This window comes from Triticum aestivum, chromosome 2A, assembly GCF_018294505.1.
Source record: "Triticum aestivum cultivar Chinese Spring chromosome 2A, IWGSC CS RefSeq v2.1, whole genome shotgun sequence".
NCBI lineage: Eukaryota > Viridiplantae > Streptophyta > Magnoliopsida > Poales > Poaceae > Triticum > Triticum aestivum.
This window is the reverse complement of record NC_057797.1, coordinates 617,976,514-617,993,583: the sequence shown is the minus strand read 5'-3', so window position 1 is coordinate 617,993,583 and position 17,070 is coordinate 617,976,514. Positions and strand designations below refer to the sequence as shown.

The window sequence follows — 17,070 nt, the reverse complement described above, 5'->3', positions numbered from 1 at the left end:
TTATTAAGCAGATTTTGTAGTTGCACACTACTAGTAATTGCGTTTGCAACTCAATATCATCACTTTTGTTGATACATTAGGAGCACTGGATATACAATTGTTCAACAACTAAATATTTAACTAGTTGCCAACAAAGGCACAAATAGCAACTTTTTTTACACAGTGCATGAACTAATTCAAGCAGCATAAATTAGATAAAGAGGAATCATAGATGCTGAATGTGTCCACTTGGTCCGAACATTGCTAAAAAAACATCATTCTTTTCCTTTTTTGTTCCAAAGTTACAAATGAGGAAACAAAATCATAGGAGCCTGAGTGGACACACACCAGCAGTGTGCTCTATAGATTGGCACTGGCTGCATTTGTTTTTCTTCTTTGGGTGTAGCTCCAGCGCCGATTTGTACCGTCGACTCTTTGCCCTACCCTTTGTAGTAGACCTTGGAGGATCCCTGGGCACAAAATCATCAGAAGCTTGTGCAAGGGATGCAGCCTCCAACGGGGCAGTAGGACCGGCACGATCACCTGTGTAATAATCATATAAAAAGTTTAGTATTTTTGTTATTGTGCAACCAGCACTGATGTTCTGTGCAACCACACAGTACATTTTGTGCAACTAACTAGTTGTTGTGTGCAAGTTAAGTTGAAAAAAACACCTTCAGTAGCACGGCCTGTCATGGTACTTGGATTGTAGTCGCCTATGGGCAGAACATGAAAAACAAGTTAGATTTTTAGCTTGATCCTCAAACTAACACAGCGCACGCAACTAGGCAGCATGTTCTGTTCAACTGGGCACTATGATATGTGCAACTAAAGTCACTCACCCTAGTTTTTGTTTTGGAGTCGGTGAAGGTACTAACCTGGGTGATGAGCCCCCTGAGTCCTGGCGGGGAGGAGGTCTTTGAGGGTTGGCATCACCTATAGGCAGAACAGGACAAACAAGTCAGTTGTGTTTATCTTTTGATGCTCGAACTAACACAGCGTGCGCAACTAGGTAGCCTGTTCGGTGCAACTGAGCACCATGATGTGTGCAACTGGAGTTACAAACCTAGTTTGATGGGGAGTTGGGGGCAGGTAATTACCTGGAAGACGAGCCCCCTGAGTGCTGCCTGTAGGTCCATTGGGAGGAGCACGCGGGGGAGGAGGTGGCGGAGGATGCCGTGTACAACCAGGAGGGGGAGGAGGTCCTTGAGGGTTGACATCACCTATATCCAGAACTGGAAAAATAAGTTAGCTGTGTTATCTTGATGCTTGAACTAACACATCATGCGCAACTAGGTAGTATGTTCTGTCCAAGTGGCTACCATGGTGTGTGCAATTGGGCACAATGATGTGTGCAACTGAAGTTACACACCTAGTTAAATCAGGAGTTGGGGCAGGTAATTACTTGGATGATGAGCCCCCTGATTGCTGCCTGGAGGTGGAGGAGGTCCTCGAGGGTTGCCATCATCTGATGGCCCTGTTGCAGCAGTCGGTTTTTTCTTTTTCTTGGACTTGTTCAGGTGGCCGATCTCGGTACGTGCTGCACGCATATGCTTGTATACAATAGCTTGTGATGGATCAGAACCACTCGCAAACTTTGCTAGTTTCCGAAAATCGTATATCATGTTCCTCTCCCTTATCTGCTTCTTTGATTGAGGAGGCATTTCATCCGGTTGCTCATAACCAGTCCCTGGCGCACTAGGTACAGCAGTAAGTGTCCACCGTCTTAGCAGGTACCTTTCCTGTATGACATCAATGCCAACATGGGTGAACACCTTGAGGATGTGGCAACAGAGGATGTCGTCCTTGTCCATTTTACAGCACTCACACAAATAGGAACCCTCCTCCACCCTTGCCTGCACCAAGTAGTTTCGAGAACCATATTTCGCAACAAATTCCTGGTTCGGTCTGAGCTCAAACACATCAGCACCAACTTGGAATGCATTATAATGTCCAATCAGCTCAAACTCTTCTCTGAACTTGCGGTAAAGGTCTCTAGTATAGGTTTTGTAAGCTTGCTTCTCTATTGAGAAGTTGGACCACAACTCAATCTCAAGGTGTTCTATCCTGTAATCATTGCAGCCTTCCTTGGCAAGGATGTGGTTCTGGATTTTTTCATATTGCTTGACAAAGTTCAGCATTGAGTTGTGTGGGTTCACATATCTTTTCAGGACGGCGTTGAACCCCTCACTACGCTGTGTAGACTGGAGGAAGGGGAAGAACCTATGTTTGAAGTAGCACGGCATCCAAGTTGACCTGTATTCGTACAACTTCTCAAAGTGCATGTGTGTCATAGCCTCATACTTCATCATTAACCCAGCCCAATTCTGCTCAAACTCGTCTATAGTGAAGCTGAAGTCAACACACTTGTTGAAATCATCAGAGAGTCCTGGATTTCGGCACAGCAGCCAACCAACCTTTTCCTGAGCCTTTTTCTTGATGTGCCATCGGCAACAGCGGTGCACGGTGGTTGGAAAGATGCTCTGTATTGACTGCCTCATCGCACCATCCTGATCGGTGATGAAGTTGTCAAGAGGTTTGCCATCCATAGCCTCTAGGAATGCTCCAAAGACCCAATCAAAGCTCAATGCCAACTCCTGCCTCACAAACGCGCAACCCAGCATGAAAGATTGGCCATGTCGGTTTATTCCTATGAAGGGAGTGAACGGCATATTGTACAAGTTGGTCATGTAGGTGGTGTCAAACAATATGCAATCGTGGTACGCCTCCGCATAAGCTTTTCAAGCTAAGCCGTCCACCCAAAATATGTTGACAACTCTGTCCTCTTCATCATATTTCACCTTATAGAAGAAGTATGGATCGGCTTTTTGTATATCCTTGAAGTGCGCAATTGTCTCAATCAGATCACCCTCCTTTGTGTCATCTCTACGGAAACTTGTACAAAGATTTGTTATTGCCTTTGGTCCAAACGGCACCATCATCTCAGATCCATAGAACTCTGCCATTACGTGCATCATTCGTCCTGCATAATACAAAAACAAACAGTATATCCTTTTTTTAGTTGCACAAATGCTCACATCCAGCTGCACAGTAATAGGACACATGTTGGCACAGAAGATAATCGCAGGAAATGGACATCTAGCTGCACCTTTTTAAAAACACTTTGTAGTTTTTGCATACATGACATTGCGTAGTTGCACAGTAAAGACAATCTAGTTGCACAAAAAGCACCAAAAGTGATATATAAATGTCACACCCTAGCTAGTTCATGCATTATAGTGTTGCATAATGTCCATTCTTTCATCAGAAACCTGAAATGGGGATGACAGAACCCCCAGCCCCCTCTGAAACCAACTAGGGTTTACTAAAAACTTTTTCAATGAACCTGAAATGCCCTTCTAAAATGCCCATCATTTTTGTCTTGGTTCAGAACCTCTGCCAGAAGTGATGCACATTTTCCTAGGCCATCTTAGGGTCTTTGAATTAAATCATAGATATTGAATTTGGGCATTTAAAATTATATAAAGTATTTCAAATGCTCAAATATCTCCAAACTAAAATGTTTCATGTTGGAAATAATCCAACTATGGACCAGGAGTAGTTTGGTGATTTTAGGAGTTGCCTAAGTATTTTTAATAATTCAACAAAGTTGCAGAAGTATTAAAAAAACAGAAAACAGGAGAAATAGCAAAAACTTACCTGGCGCCCAGCACCCGGCCCACCTGCCGGCCCAGCCCAGTGCCGCTCCAGCGAGCTGCTTGCCGGCCAGGCAGGCAGGCAGGTGCCCGACGGCGGCCGCAGCGTGCGCCACGCACCTGGCCGTCGCCCTGCTTCACCTCCTCGCCTCGTGGCTGGATGGATGAACTCCACGCCGCGCCGTGAACCCCCAGAACACCTCCATTCTCCCCCAACTCCTCTCTCTCGCGCTCCCCTGCCATGGCCGACGCCATCGCCGCCACCCCCTCGCCGTAGCCACGCCCTCCGTCAACCCCACGCCGTGTCGCCGTGTCCAGGAGCTCCGCCACCCTCCTCTCCTTCGAGCAAGCCGAGCCCCGAGCGCTCGCAAGGCCCGAGCCCACCGCATCGACCTCGACCGAACCGCCGTCGCCGGAGATCCCCTTCAACGCCGTCGTCGCTCCGGCCCGTCCCCGGCCGCACCAAGTGCTTCGTCGAACTCCCCGTGAGCTTAACCATCTTCTCCCTTCTTTTCTTGCTCCCGAGCCGTGTAGCGACCTCCCGAAGCTCAACCGCACCCACCGCCGCGGAGCTCGTCGCCGACGTGCTCCCAGTCACCCTCCGGCCACAAACTGGTGTACATCATGCTCACCACGTCACGTAGCACCTAACCAGCTACTCCCCGCACCTCACCGACCCCTCTAGCGTCAAGTTCGCCTTCGGCCGAACTCCGGTGGCCGCCAAAGTCATCGCCGGCGCCAACTCCGGCCACCCCGACCCCAACGGACTCCACCAAGCGCTGCGGCTCCTCCTCAGCTCCACCCCGATGGCTTCCGCGACTCGTTTGGTTGCCGGAACGGCCAAAACCACTTCCGCCGCCGCGTCGGGCTCGCCGGCGGCTAAACGCCGGTGCAGCCGACCCGGTTTTGACCACGGGTGGGCCCTGGTTGACTCCGATGAGTCAATGACAGGTGGGGCCCAGCCCTGTTAATTAAATAGGTTTAGTTTTAATTAAACTTTAACTAAACTAATTACCCTGACACCCTGGACCCACCGTCAGGTTTGACCTGGACGTCCCCGTTGACCCTGACGTCATCCTGATGCATGGCTGACGCAATAAATTAATTTCTGGATTTATTCTAATGTAGGAAATTCTAGAATATAGTTTAAACTTCAAAAATTCATAACTTTTAATCTGTAACTCCAAATCAGACAAGTTATATATGAAAAATGATCAGAAAAATCCAATCTATCCATCTGTACTATTCTCATGCATGATTAAACAAGTTAACTTGATGTTTAATGCAGAACAAGATAAAACACTTTAAAGGGCCATGTATGAGTTTGAAATTTGAATCTTTGGTTCAAATTGGTTCAAACCCTTCTGGTTTTAGTTGCATTAGCCCAACACACTCATATTGCCATGTTTCATGCATGCATCATATTGTCGCACATTGTTTGGTGATGGTTGTGTATCGGTGTTCTTTGCGGCAGGTTCTGCCCCCGAGGAGTACCGTGATTACCCTAGCGAAGAACCATATCAGTGCATCGAACCATCAGGCAAGCAACCAACTATTTGATCATATCAATACAATCCCATGTTCTCGCTCCTGCTCTCTTTTACTGCATTAAGACAATGCGTTTCAAACTGCTGTGTGCTACGGTAGTTGAACCCACTTCCTCTGCATGACCTGTCATTGCCACAGTAACTAGATGAAACCCACTAGCATGTGTAGGAGTTGATTGAGCCATATGTATGTTGTTCCTACCTTGCTATGCCTGCTATGCTTAGAGTCGTGTCAGGTCTGGTTCGTCTGGGTGATGAGCTAGAGTGAAATGCTTATGTCGGTAATGAGAGTGATGTGGTGAACACGATTTGGTAAAGGTATCGATGAGAGGCCATGTAGGAGTACATGGTGGGTTGTTTCATTGAAGCCGACCTGAAGCACTGAGATCTGTATGTGTGATTTAAGATACAGCTACTACCATGCATTGGGCCCTGAAATATGACCCCGCTCGACTTCTTATTCACCCTAGTTCTCTGTCCAGGAGTTGCAAGTAGTTTCTGGTGTTTGTAGCCTACTGGAGGCCGTGGACAGCGCTGACCGTAAGGGTGGGCTGTGATGCGGTAGGTACGTGGCCGGGAATACCGGGCACCCGTTAGGTGTCAAGGAACCCTGTACACATCGTTCGGGGCCGTATGGGAAACCTCGGCCGGACTCCCTGCGGATGGAACCTGGATAGGCGATAAACCTGGACTAGAGACTTAGGTGTTTAGGTAGGTCGTGGTCTACACCCACGTCGGCTTTCGCTTGAAGTCTGCCGAGCACATGTCGTGTGCAGACGCTAAGTGGTGGAAACATGTATGAAGAAGTACACCCCTGCAGGGTTAACATGATCTATTCGAATAGCCGCGTCCGCGGTAAAGGACTACTTGGTTGCCTATACAGTTCATAGACAAGTAAATGGAAACTACTAAAAGCCTCAAGATAAGTGTGAGTGTCGAGGACGGCTCTTCCGTAGGAAGACGGAGGTGAATCCTCGGTGGTGTATTGAAGTGGTGAGTAGTGGACTCGTGTGCGCAAAACCATTTCAAGTTGGAGTCTCGTAGGATAGCCTAGCCAAGAGTCAAAGCTGGCTTGCTGCAACAACTCCACCAACCCTTCTTGATAATGTGCATGTATGTAGGATCTGATGTAAGTCTTGCTGAGTACCTTTGTACTCATGTTGCTATAATTTACATTTTTACAGAAGACGCTGCAACCCCTTCTGATGGGTTCTTCGTAGACGTTGACATCAATGAGTAGGCTAAGGCCTAGGTGGTGATCCTGAGCTTGTGAAGGACCACGTAGTATAGCTAGGCTCTCCAAGCCTCTTTTATTTTTACTAGTTGTCTGTACACAGACAAGTTACTTCCGCTGCTGGTTTGTATGACTGTATGACTTGAATGCTGGGTCGTGTGACCCGTACCTATGTGTATGTTATGTATGGCTCTCTGAGCCTTAAATAAAGTACTTGTGTCGTAGAGTCATGTTGTGATGCCTTGTTGTATTGCACATATCGAGCATATTGTGTGTATGATTGAAATGCTTGGTATGTGTGGGATCTGACTATCTAGTTGTTTATCTTTAGTAGCCTCTCTTACCAGGAAATGTCTCCTAGTGTTTCCACCGAGCATGATAGCTTGCTACTGCTCCGGAACACTTAGGCTGGCCGGCATGTGTCCTTCTTCGTTCCTGTGTCTGTCCCTTCGGGGAAATGTCACGCATTGAGTACCGGAGTCCTGTTAGCCCGCTACAGCCCGGTTTACCGGAGTCCTGCTAGCCCAGTGCTACAGCCCGGACCCACTTGCTGATGACCGACACGTTCGTTGCTGGGTCATGGATGCCTGTCCCTGTAAGTCCGTGCCACTTTGGGTTTACGACTAGCCATGTCAGCCCGGGCTCCTTATCATATGGATGCTAGCGACACTATCATATACGTGTGCCAAAAGGCGCAAACGGTCCCGGGCAAAGGTAAGACGACATCCGTGGGAATACCGTGCGTGAGGCCGCAAAGTGATATGAGGTGTTACATGCTAGACCTATGTGGCATCGAGTCGGGGTCCTGACAGCGTTGGTATCAGAGCCGGACTGCCTGTAGGTTCTCCAAGCCAAACTGGTCGATGTTGAGTCTAGAAATTCTTTAGTTATATGTAGGGGAATTGTTTGTGGGATGGAACGTAAGGCTCTTTTTACTCCTTTATGTTATGACATTCTGATCTGAGTCAGTCTATTCTTCCACCGGGGGTTAAGGAATTATGATCTTTTCTCTCTATCAGGTTCACGTGTTACTAATTAGTAGTACCTTATAGGTTTGATGGATACAAGCCTAGTTCAGTTCTACTACCACATTTTGTTGCAAGAATGGACCCAGAACTTTGATATGATGTTGTTGAGTGTGTATGAAATCCTTTGTCAAATGTCTCAAAATCCTTTTTGAGCATTTACAGCTGTTATGCTGTCGAAATTTTGCTAGAAATTCTACTGCCTTTGCATTATGGTTGTGCTTTCAGATGGCCACTCGCGACCTCAATCAAGTGGTTCGCCTGACTCGATGCCTAGATGTACCCGGCCATACCGCCATGTTGGTCAGGGTAATGACTGAGGCTGGATACCGTTGGTATCCTGAGTACACGGTCGAAGAGCAATTTCAAGACTTTAATCAAAGCCAGTATCTCTGCACTGTCAGGATATTTCCATCTTATCCTGGATCCACCGAGCCCCTTCACTGCTCCTATGGACTCGGGGTTACTATTGAGATGGCTGTGCAGGATGCCGCCTATTCTATGATGACCATCATGCGAGTCAGGACTGGCCTATTTCGGGACTCTGATTTCCGGTATATGCCAGCATCACTTCCGGGAGCACAAGGGTATCTCCAGGCTATCTATGCTGACCCCACTCAGGAGGATTCACGGACTCGCACCACTGCTGAGATGCTCGAGGATAAGGATCGTGAAAATCGGGCCTTGAGGCTAGAGCTTTTCAATACCCGTGCTGACCATTGGGCCACGTTGACTCGGTTTGCACCGGCTGTGCAAGCTGGATATTCGGATATGCGCAATCTCTATCCTGTGAGATCTTCTCTGCCAGACGTGATGGGTTGGCGTGATGTAGGAGGCATCACCCCACCTCGCGGTCCCCGCAGGCCACTGTCTGTTGGTCCAAGACCTCATCCTAGCCCCTATGGTCCACAAGCTCCGCGAGATCGTCTGTTCCCAGATGATCATGTTGAGCTTCCAGGCTACGGAGGTGACTTCTACGAGGACTACTACGAATCGGCCTGAGTTAGTGGTAGTATCACTAGTTCGTACTAGCTGTGTCGTCTACCGTCCTGGGTGACTCGTGGGATATGACCTAGTTTGTACCGCTTTCCGGAGGTGTAGAAAAATAATGTATAGGAGCTCGGAGTGCCTCCGATGTGATGTAATCTTCTTTTCACCATAATAGTACCTTGTTTGGTCTTGTACTAAACCTTGTATGGTGTGTATGACGATGGAATAAAAGAAGCAGTTTCTGTATCTACCATGTCATACGGATGATCATCTTGCATTCTGAGTTATTCCTTACATTCTGTATTCAATGTCGGAATCTTATCATTCTGACCAAGTCATTGTCTTGTTTACCTAGGATGGTCAACACGCGCAATAACCCTGCTTCCCAAGAGCAGGCCGCAGGCAGTGGAGTCGGGAATGCAAATCTGCCTCATCCTCCTTCCCTAGCCGAGGTTATGCTGGAAGCCGAGAGAAACAAGCGGGAGACCAACCGTTTGTTGGGGCGTATTGAACAGAACACAGCACACCATCAGAGAAATAACTTGGTGTCACTCAGTGATCTCATCAAGTTACATCCACCCACGTCCCACCACTCCGTCGAGCCTCTCGACGCCGATGACTGGCTTCGCAGTATTTCGCACAAACTGCGTTTTGCGCTAGTAGCTGAGGCTGACAAGGTCACCTTTGCTGCATATCATCTTGAAGGCCCCGCCAGTCTATGGTGGGAGAATTATGGAGCTATGCGCCCAGCGGGCCATGTCACTACTTGGGCTGAATTCAGTGAGGCTTTCCGTGAACATCACATTCCGGAGGGTCTCATGGACCATAAACATGAGGAATTTTGCAGTTTCGCTCAAGGCCGACTCTCTGTGGATGCTTACAGCAGGGAGTTCGGTAACCTCGCACGATATGCCGCTGAGGAAGTTTCTACTGATGCCAAGAAGCAAGCAAGGTTCCGTAAGGGACTTAGTCCGGAGCTTCGCCGCGACCTCCGTCTGCATGAGTGCACATCTTTTCAGAAGCTTGTTAACAAGGCCATCAGTGCTGAGACTGGTTAGACTGATTATGACGCAACACGCAAGCATGGCCGTGACGTGGTTTCGTCATCCGGTGCTAGCCCTCAGAAGCGCCGCGTGTGGGTGCCTAACAATGCCCTGCCACCCAGGTTCACACCGAGGCCATCCTTTCAGGCGCCTCGCCCCGTTCAACAGTTTGCACCAGCCAAGCCCTATGGTGGTCCAACCAACAATGCTCCTCCACGCTCCAGTTCCGTGACTTGTTTCAAGTGTGGGGAATCAGGCCACTATATGCGTGAGTGTCCCCAGACCAACCTCAACCAATCTGCTAAAGCTGTTGGCCGTGGCAAGCCGACAGGAAAAGTGTTCTACGCCAAGCCGGCCACCGCTGCACGTGGCCATGTCAACTGTATCTCTGCCGAAGAAGCTCAAGAGGACCCCAACGTCGTTCTCGGTACGCTCCTTGTTAATTGCCACCCAGCATCTGTTCTTTTCGATACAGGAGCCTCTCATTCTTTCATATCCGAGAACTATGCTCGCTTGCATAACACCGCATTCTGTGACATGCCATCCACCATGGAAATTTCTACTCCCGGTTCTAGATGGCAAACCTCCAGGGTAAGTCATGGAAATGAAATCCAAGTCAATAGACTTGTTTTCCTTGCATCTTTGATAGATCTCAAATCTTCATATATTAATATCATCTTGGGTATGGACTGGATGTCAGCCCATCATGCCAAAATTGATTGCTTCTCTAGGACTGTTCAACTCACCCATCCTTCGGGGAAGATAGTCAATGTCTTGACCCGAATAGCCAAGCGACAGTTATATTCTCTTAACGCCAGCCCTTTGCCAGACCTTGAGGACGTCCCGGTAGTCCGTGACTTTCCGGATGTCTTCCCAGAGGAATTGCCAGGTGTTCCACCTGACAGGGATGTTGAGTTCGTAATAGACCTCATCCCAGGAACCGTCCCGATTGCTAGAAGACCCTATAAGATGGCACCACTAGAACTAGCCGAGCTTAAGAAACAACTCGATGAGTCCTTGAAAAAGGGTTTCATCCGACCAAGTTCATCTCCGTGGGCTTGCCCCGTCCTCTTCGTCAAGAAGAAGGATGGTACGGACCGGATGGTTGTAGATTATCGACCTGTCAATTTGGTCACAATCAAGAACAAATATCCGCTTCCCAGGATCAACGACCTGTATGATTAGCTCGCTGGATCCTCAGTCTTCTCCAAAATGGATTTGAGGTTGGGCTACCATCAAATCAAAATCAGCAACGGGGACATTCCTAAAACGGCCTTTGTTACTCGTTATGGCCAATACGAGTACACCGTCATGTCCTTCGGTTTAACCAACGCTCCAGCCACCTTCTCTCGGTTGATGAACTCAATCTTCATGGAGTATTTGGATAAATTCGTCGTGGTTTACCTCGATGATATACTCATCTACTCCAAGAACGAGGAAGAACATGCCGAACATCTAAGGCTAGTGTTGAAGAAACTTCGAGAGCATCGCCTTTATGCCAAATTTTCTAAATGTGAATTTTGGTTGTCAGAAGTGACCTATCTGGGTCATGTAATATCTGGTAAAGGTATTGCTGTTAACCCTGAGCGAGTTCAAGCCGTCCTTAATTGGACTCCACCTGAATCGGTCAAGCAAGTTCGGAGTTTCCTTGGCCTAGCGAGCTATTGTCGTCGCTTTGTCGAGAACTTCTCCAAAGTTGCTAAACCTCTAACCGAACTCCTCAAGAAAGATAAAAAGTTCGAATGGACTGCACAATGTGAGCACAGCTTTCAGGAACTGAAAAGACGCCTGACTTCTGCTCCCGTACTGGTACCGCCAGACTTCTCTAAGGACTTTGTTATCTACTGCGACGCCTCGCGACAAGGACTAGGTTGCATTCTCATGCAAGATCGACACGTAATTGCTTACGCTTCACGGCAATTGCACCCACATGAGGAGAATTATCCTACTCATGATCTAGAGCTTGCAGCTGTAGTCTATGCACTTAAAACCTGGCGACATTACCTCCTCGGTAATCGTTGCGAAATATTCACTGATCACCAAAGTCTGAAGTACATCTTCACCCAACCGGATTTGAATCTCAGGCAAAGACGTTGGGTCGAGTTGATCACAGATTTCGACTTAGGAATAACTTACACCCCAGGGAAAGCCAATGTCATGGCTGATGCGCTAAGTCGTAAATCTTATTGTAACAACCTGATGTTACAACAAATTCAACCGCTTCTCCATGAGGAATTTCGGAAGCTTAACCTTCACATTGTTCCTCAAGGATTTCTTTCCACCTTGGTGGCGAAACCTACTCTTACAGATCAAATTATCGCTGCCCAAAAGCGAGATAAGGGAATATCTAAGATCAAGGAGAACATTGCTAGCGGAGGTGCTAGTTGTTTCTCCACAAATGATCATGGTGTTGTGTACTTTGAGAACCGTTTGGTGGTTCCCAAGAACCAGCATCTACGGCAGTTGATCCTTAAGGAGGCTCATGAATCTCCTCTCACCATTCATCCCGGTAGTACCAAGATGTATCAGGACCTACGCCAGAGGTTCTGGTGGACTAGGATGAAGAGAGAAATTGCTCAGTATATTGCTAATTGCGACGTCTGCCGTCGTGTAAAAGCAGAGCATCAACAGCCTGCTGGCACCCTTCAACCCCTAGCTATTCCTGAATGGAAATGGGACAAAATTGGTATGGATTTCATTACCGGTCTTCCCAAGACCAAGAGAGGGAATAATGCTATCTTCGTCGTTGTCGATCGTCTTTCCAAAGTAGCCCATTTTCTTACCTGTTAGTGAGAGTATAACCGCTAGTCAATTGGCAGACTTATACATCTCCCGAATAGTGTCTCTCCATGGTGTTCCTTTGGAAATTAACTCGGATCGAGGAAGCCTTTTCACCTCTCGATTTTGGGAAAGTTTCCAAAATGCTATGGGAACCCGCCTTTCTTTTAGCACCGCTTTCCACCCTCAATCGAGTGGTCAAGTAGAACGCGTCAACCAGATTCTAGAAGACATGCTTCGAGCCTCTGTTATCTCATTCGGAATGGAGTGGGAGAAATGCCTTCCATTTGCCGAATTTGCTTACAACAACAGCTATCAATCTAGCTTGGGTAAAGCCCCTTTTGAAGTTCTCTATGGACGACGGTGTCGAACACCCCTTAATTGGTCAGAAACCGGGGAAAGACAATTCTTTGGCCCGGATATGATCCAGGAAGCAGAAGAGCAAGTTCGCATCGTTCGTGAAAAGTTGAAAACAGCCCAATCTCGTCAAAAGAGTCAATATGACCGAAAACATAAGGCTATGACTTTCGAGGTTGACGAGAAGGCTTACCTTCGGGTTACTCCTCTGAAGGGAACCCATCGTTTCGGTATCAAAGGAAAATTGGCTCCCCGATACATTGGACCTTTTCGTATTCTCGCTAAACGAGGAGAAGTTGCCTACCAGTTGGAACTACCTCCGCATCTCTCCAGAGTCCACGATGTCTTCCACGTTTCTCAACTCAGGCATTGCTTCTCGGATCCTATCCGTGGAGTGGACCACGAAATGCTTGATCTCCAAGATAATCTCACGTATCGAGAGTACCCCATCCGTATCCTCGATCAGGCCGAGCGTACCACTCGACGTCATAATATCAAGTTTCTCAAAGTTCAATGGTCGCACCATTCTGAGGATGAAGCAACTTGGGAAAGGGAGGATCGTCTTCGACTCAAGTATCCCGCCCTCTTTTCGGAGGAACCCAAATCTCGGGACGAGATTCTTTTGAGTGGGGGTGAGTTGTCACACCCTAGCTAGTTCATGCATTAGAGTGTTGCATCATGTCTATTCTTTCATCAGAAACCTGAAATGGGGATGACAGAACCCCCAGCCCCCTCTGAAACCAACTAGGGTTTACTAAAAACTTTTTCAATGAACCTGAAATGCCCTTCTAAAATGCCCATCATTTTTGTCTTGGTTCAGAACCTCTGCCAGAAGTGATGCACATTTTCCTAGGCCATCTTAGGGTCTTTGAATTAAATCATAGATATTGAATTTGGGCATTTAAAATTATATAAAATATTTCAAATGCTCAAATATCTCCAAACTAAAATGTTTCATGTTGGAAATAATCCAACTATGGACCAGGAGTAGTTTGGTGATTTTAGCAGTTGCCTAAGTATTTTTAATAATTCAACAAAGTTGCAGAAGTATTAAAAAAACAGAAAACAGGAGAAATAGCAAAAACTTACCTGGTGCCCAGCACCCGGCCCACCTGCCGGCCCAGCCCAGCGCCGCTCCAGCGAGCTGCTTGCCGGCCAGGCAGGCAGGCAGGTGCCCGACGGCGGCCGCAGCGTGCGCCACGCAGCTGGCCGTCGCCCTGCTTCACCTCCTCGCCTCGTGGCTGGATGGATGAACTCCACGCCGCGCCGTGAACCCCCAGGACACCTCCATTCTCCCCCAACTCCTCTCTCTCGCGCTCCCCCGCCATGGCCGACGCCATCGCCGCCACCCCCTCGCCGTAGCCACGCCCTCCGTCAACCCCACGCCGTGCCGCCGTGTCCAGGAGCTCCGCCACCCTCCTCTCCTTCGAGCAAGCCTAGCCCCGAGCGCTCGCAAGGCCCTAGCCCACCGCATCGACCTCGACCGAACCGCCGTCGCCGGAGATCCCCTTCAACGCCGTCGTCGCTCCGGCCCGTCCCCGGCCGCACCAAGTGCTTCGTCGAACTCCCCGTGAGCTTAACCGTCTTCCCCTCCCTTCTTTTCTTGCTCCCGAGCCGTGTAGCGACCTCCCGAAGCTCAACCGCACCCACCGCCGCGGAGCTCGTCACCGACGTGCTCCCGGTCACCCTCCGGCCACAAACTGGTGTCCATCATGCTCACCACGTCACGTAGCACCTAACCAGCTACTCCCCGCACCTCACCGACCCCTCTAGCGTCAAGTTCGCCTTCAGCCGAACTCCGGTGGCCGCCAAAGTCGTCGCCGGCGCCAACTCCGGCCACCCCGACCCCAACGGACTCCACCAAGAGCTGCGGCTCCTCCTCAGCTCCACCCCGATGGCTTCCGCGACTCGTTTGGTTGCCGGAACGGCCAAAACCACTTCCGCCGCCGCGTTGGGCTCGCCGGCGGCTAAACACTGGTGCAGCCGACCCGGTTTTGACCACGGGTGGGCCCTGGTTGACTCCGATGAGTCAATGACAGGTGGGGCCCAGCCCTGTTAATTAAATAGGTTTAGTTTTAATTAAACTTTAACTAAACTAATTACCCTGACACCCTGGACCCATAGTCAGGTTTGACCTGGACGTCCCCGTTGACCCTGACGTCATCCTGACGCATGGCTGACGCAATAAATTAATTTCTGGATTTATTCTAATATAGGAAATTCCAGAATATAGTTTAAACTTCAAAAATTCATAACTTTTAATCTGTAACTCCAAATCAGACAAGTTATATATGAAAAATGATCAGAAAAATCCAATCTATCCATCTGTACTATTCTCATGCATGATTAAACAAGTTAACTTGATGTTTAATGCAGAACAAGATAAAACACTTTAAAGGGCCATGTATGAGTTTGAAATTTGAATCTTTGGTTCAAATTGGTTCAAACCCTTCTGGTTTTAGTTGCATTAGCCCAACACACTCATATTGCCATATTTCATGCATGCATCATATTGTCGCACATTGTTTGGTGATGGTTGTGTATCGGTATTCTTTGCGGCAGGTTCTACCCCCGAGGAGTACCGTGATTACCCTAGCGAAGAACCATATCAGTGCATCGAACCATCAGGCAAGCAACCAACTATTTGATCATATCAATACAATCCCATGTTCTCGCTCCTGCTCTCTTTTACTGCATTAAGACAACGCGTTTCAAACTGCTGTGTGCTACGGTAGTTGAACCCACTTCCTCTACATGACCTGTCATTGCCACAGTAACTAGATGAAACCCACTAGCATGGGTAGGAGTTGATTGAGCCATATGTATGTGTTGTTCCTACCTTGCTATGCCTGCTATGCTTAGAGTCGTGTCAGGTCTGGTTCGTCTGGGTGATGAGCTAGAGTGAAATGATTATGTCGGTAATGAGAGTGATGTGGTGAACACGATTTGGTAAAGGTATCGATGAGAGGCCATGTAGGAGTACATGGTGGGTTGTTTCATTGAAGCCGACCTGAAGCACTGAGATCTGTATGTGTGATTTAAGATACAGCTACTACCATGCATTGGGCCCTGAAATATGACCCCGCTCGACTTCTTATTCACCCTAGTTCTCTGTCCAGGAGTTGCAAGTAGTTTCTGGTGTTTGTAGCCTACTGGAGGCCGTGGACAGCGCTGACCGTAAGGGTGGGCTGTGATGCGGTAGGTACGTGGCCGGGAATACCGGGCACCCGTTAGGTGTCACGGAACCCTGTACACATCGTTCGGGGCTGTATGGGAAACCTCGGCCGGACTCCCTGCGGATGGAACCTGGATAGGCGATAAACCTGGACTAGAGACTTAGGTGTTTAGGTAGGTCGTGGTCTACACCCACGTCGGCTTTCGCTTGAAGTCTGCCGAGCACATGTCGTGTGCAGACGCTAAGTGGTGGAAACATGTATGAAGAAGTACACCCCTGCAGGGTTAACATGATCTATTCGAATAGCCGCGTCCGCGATAAAGGACTACTTGGTTGCCTATACAGTTCATAGACAAGTAAATGGAAACTACTAAAAGCCTCAAGATAAGTGTGAGTGTCGAGGACGGCTCTTCCGTAGGAAGACGGAGGTGAATCCTCGGTGGTGTATTGAAGTGGTGAGTAGTGGACTCGTGTGCGCAAAACCATTTCAAGTTGGAGTCTCGTAGGATAGCCTAGCCAAGAGTCAAAGCTGGCTTGCTGCAACAACTCCACCAACCCTTCTTGATAATGTGCATGTATGTAGGATCTGATGTAAGTCTTGCTGAGTACCTTTGTACTCATGTTGCTATAATTTACATTTTTACAGAAGACGCTGCAACCCCTTCTGATGGGTTCTTCGTAGACGTTGACATCAATGAGTAGGCTAAGGCCCAGGTGGTGATCCTGAGCTTGTGAAGGACCACGTAGTATAGCTAGGCTCTCCAAGCCTCTTTTATTTTTACTAGTTGTCTGTACACAGACAAGTTACTTCCGCTGCTGGTTTGTATGACTGTATGACTTGAATGCTGGGTCGTGTGACCCGTACCTATGTGTATGTTATGTATGGCTCTTTGAGCCTTAAATAAAGTACTTGTGTCATAGAGTCATGTTGTGATGCCTTGTTGTATTGCACATATCGAGCATATTGTGTGTATGATTGAAATGCTTGGTATGTGTGGGATCTGACTATCTAGTTGTTTATCTTTAGTAGCCTCTCTTACCGGGAAATGTCTCCTAGTGTTTCCACCGAGCATGATAGCTTGCTACTGCTCCGGAACACTTAGGCTGGCCGGCATGTGTCCTTCTTCGTTCTTGTGTCTGTCCCTTCGGGGAAATGTCACGCATTGAGTACCGGAGTCCTGTTAGCCCGCTATAGCCCGGTTTACCGGAGTCCTGCTAGCCCAGTGCTACAGCCCGGACCCACTTGCTGATAACCGACACATTCGTTGCTGGGTCATGGATGCCTG

General features: G+C 48.3%; 1 pseudogene; it reads right to left on the bottom strand.

Moving 5' to 3' along the window:
- Positions 1 to 301: 301 nt before the first annotated feature.
- Positions 302 to 17,070, bottom strand: part of LOC123191785 (uncharacterized) — a 29,804-nt pseudogene continuing 13,035 nt past the window's right edge.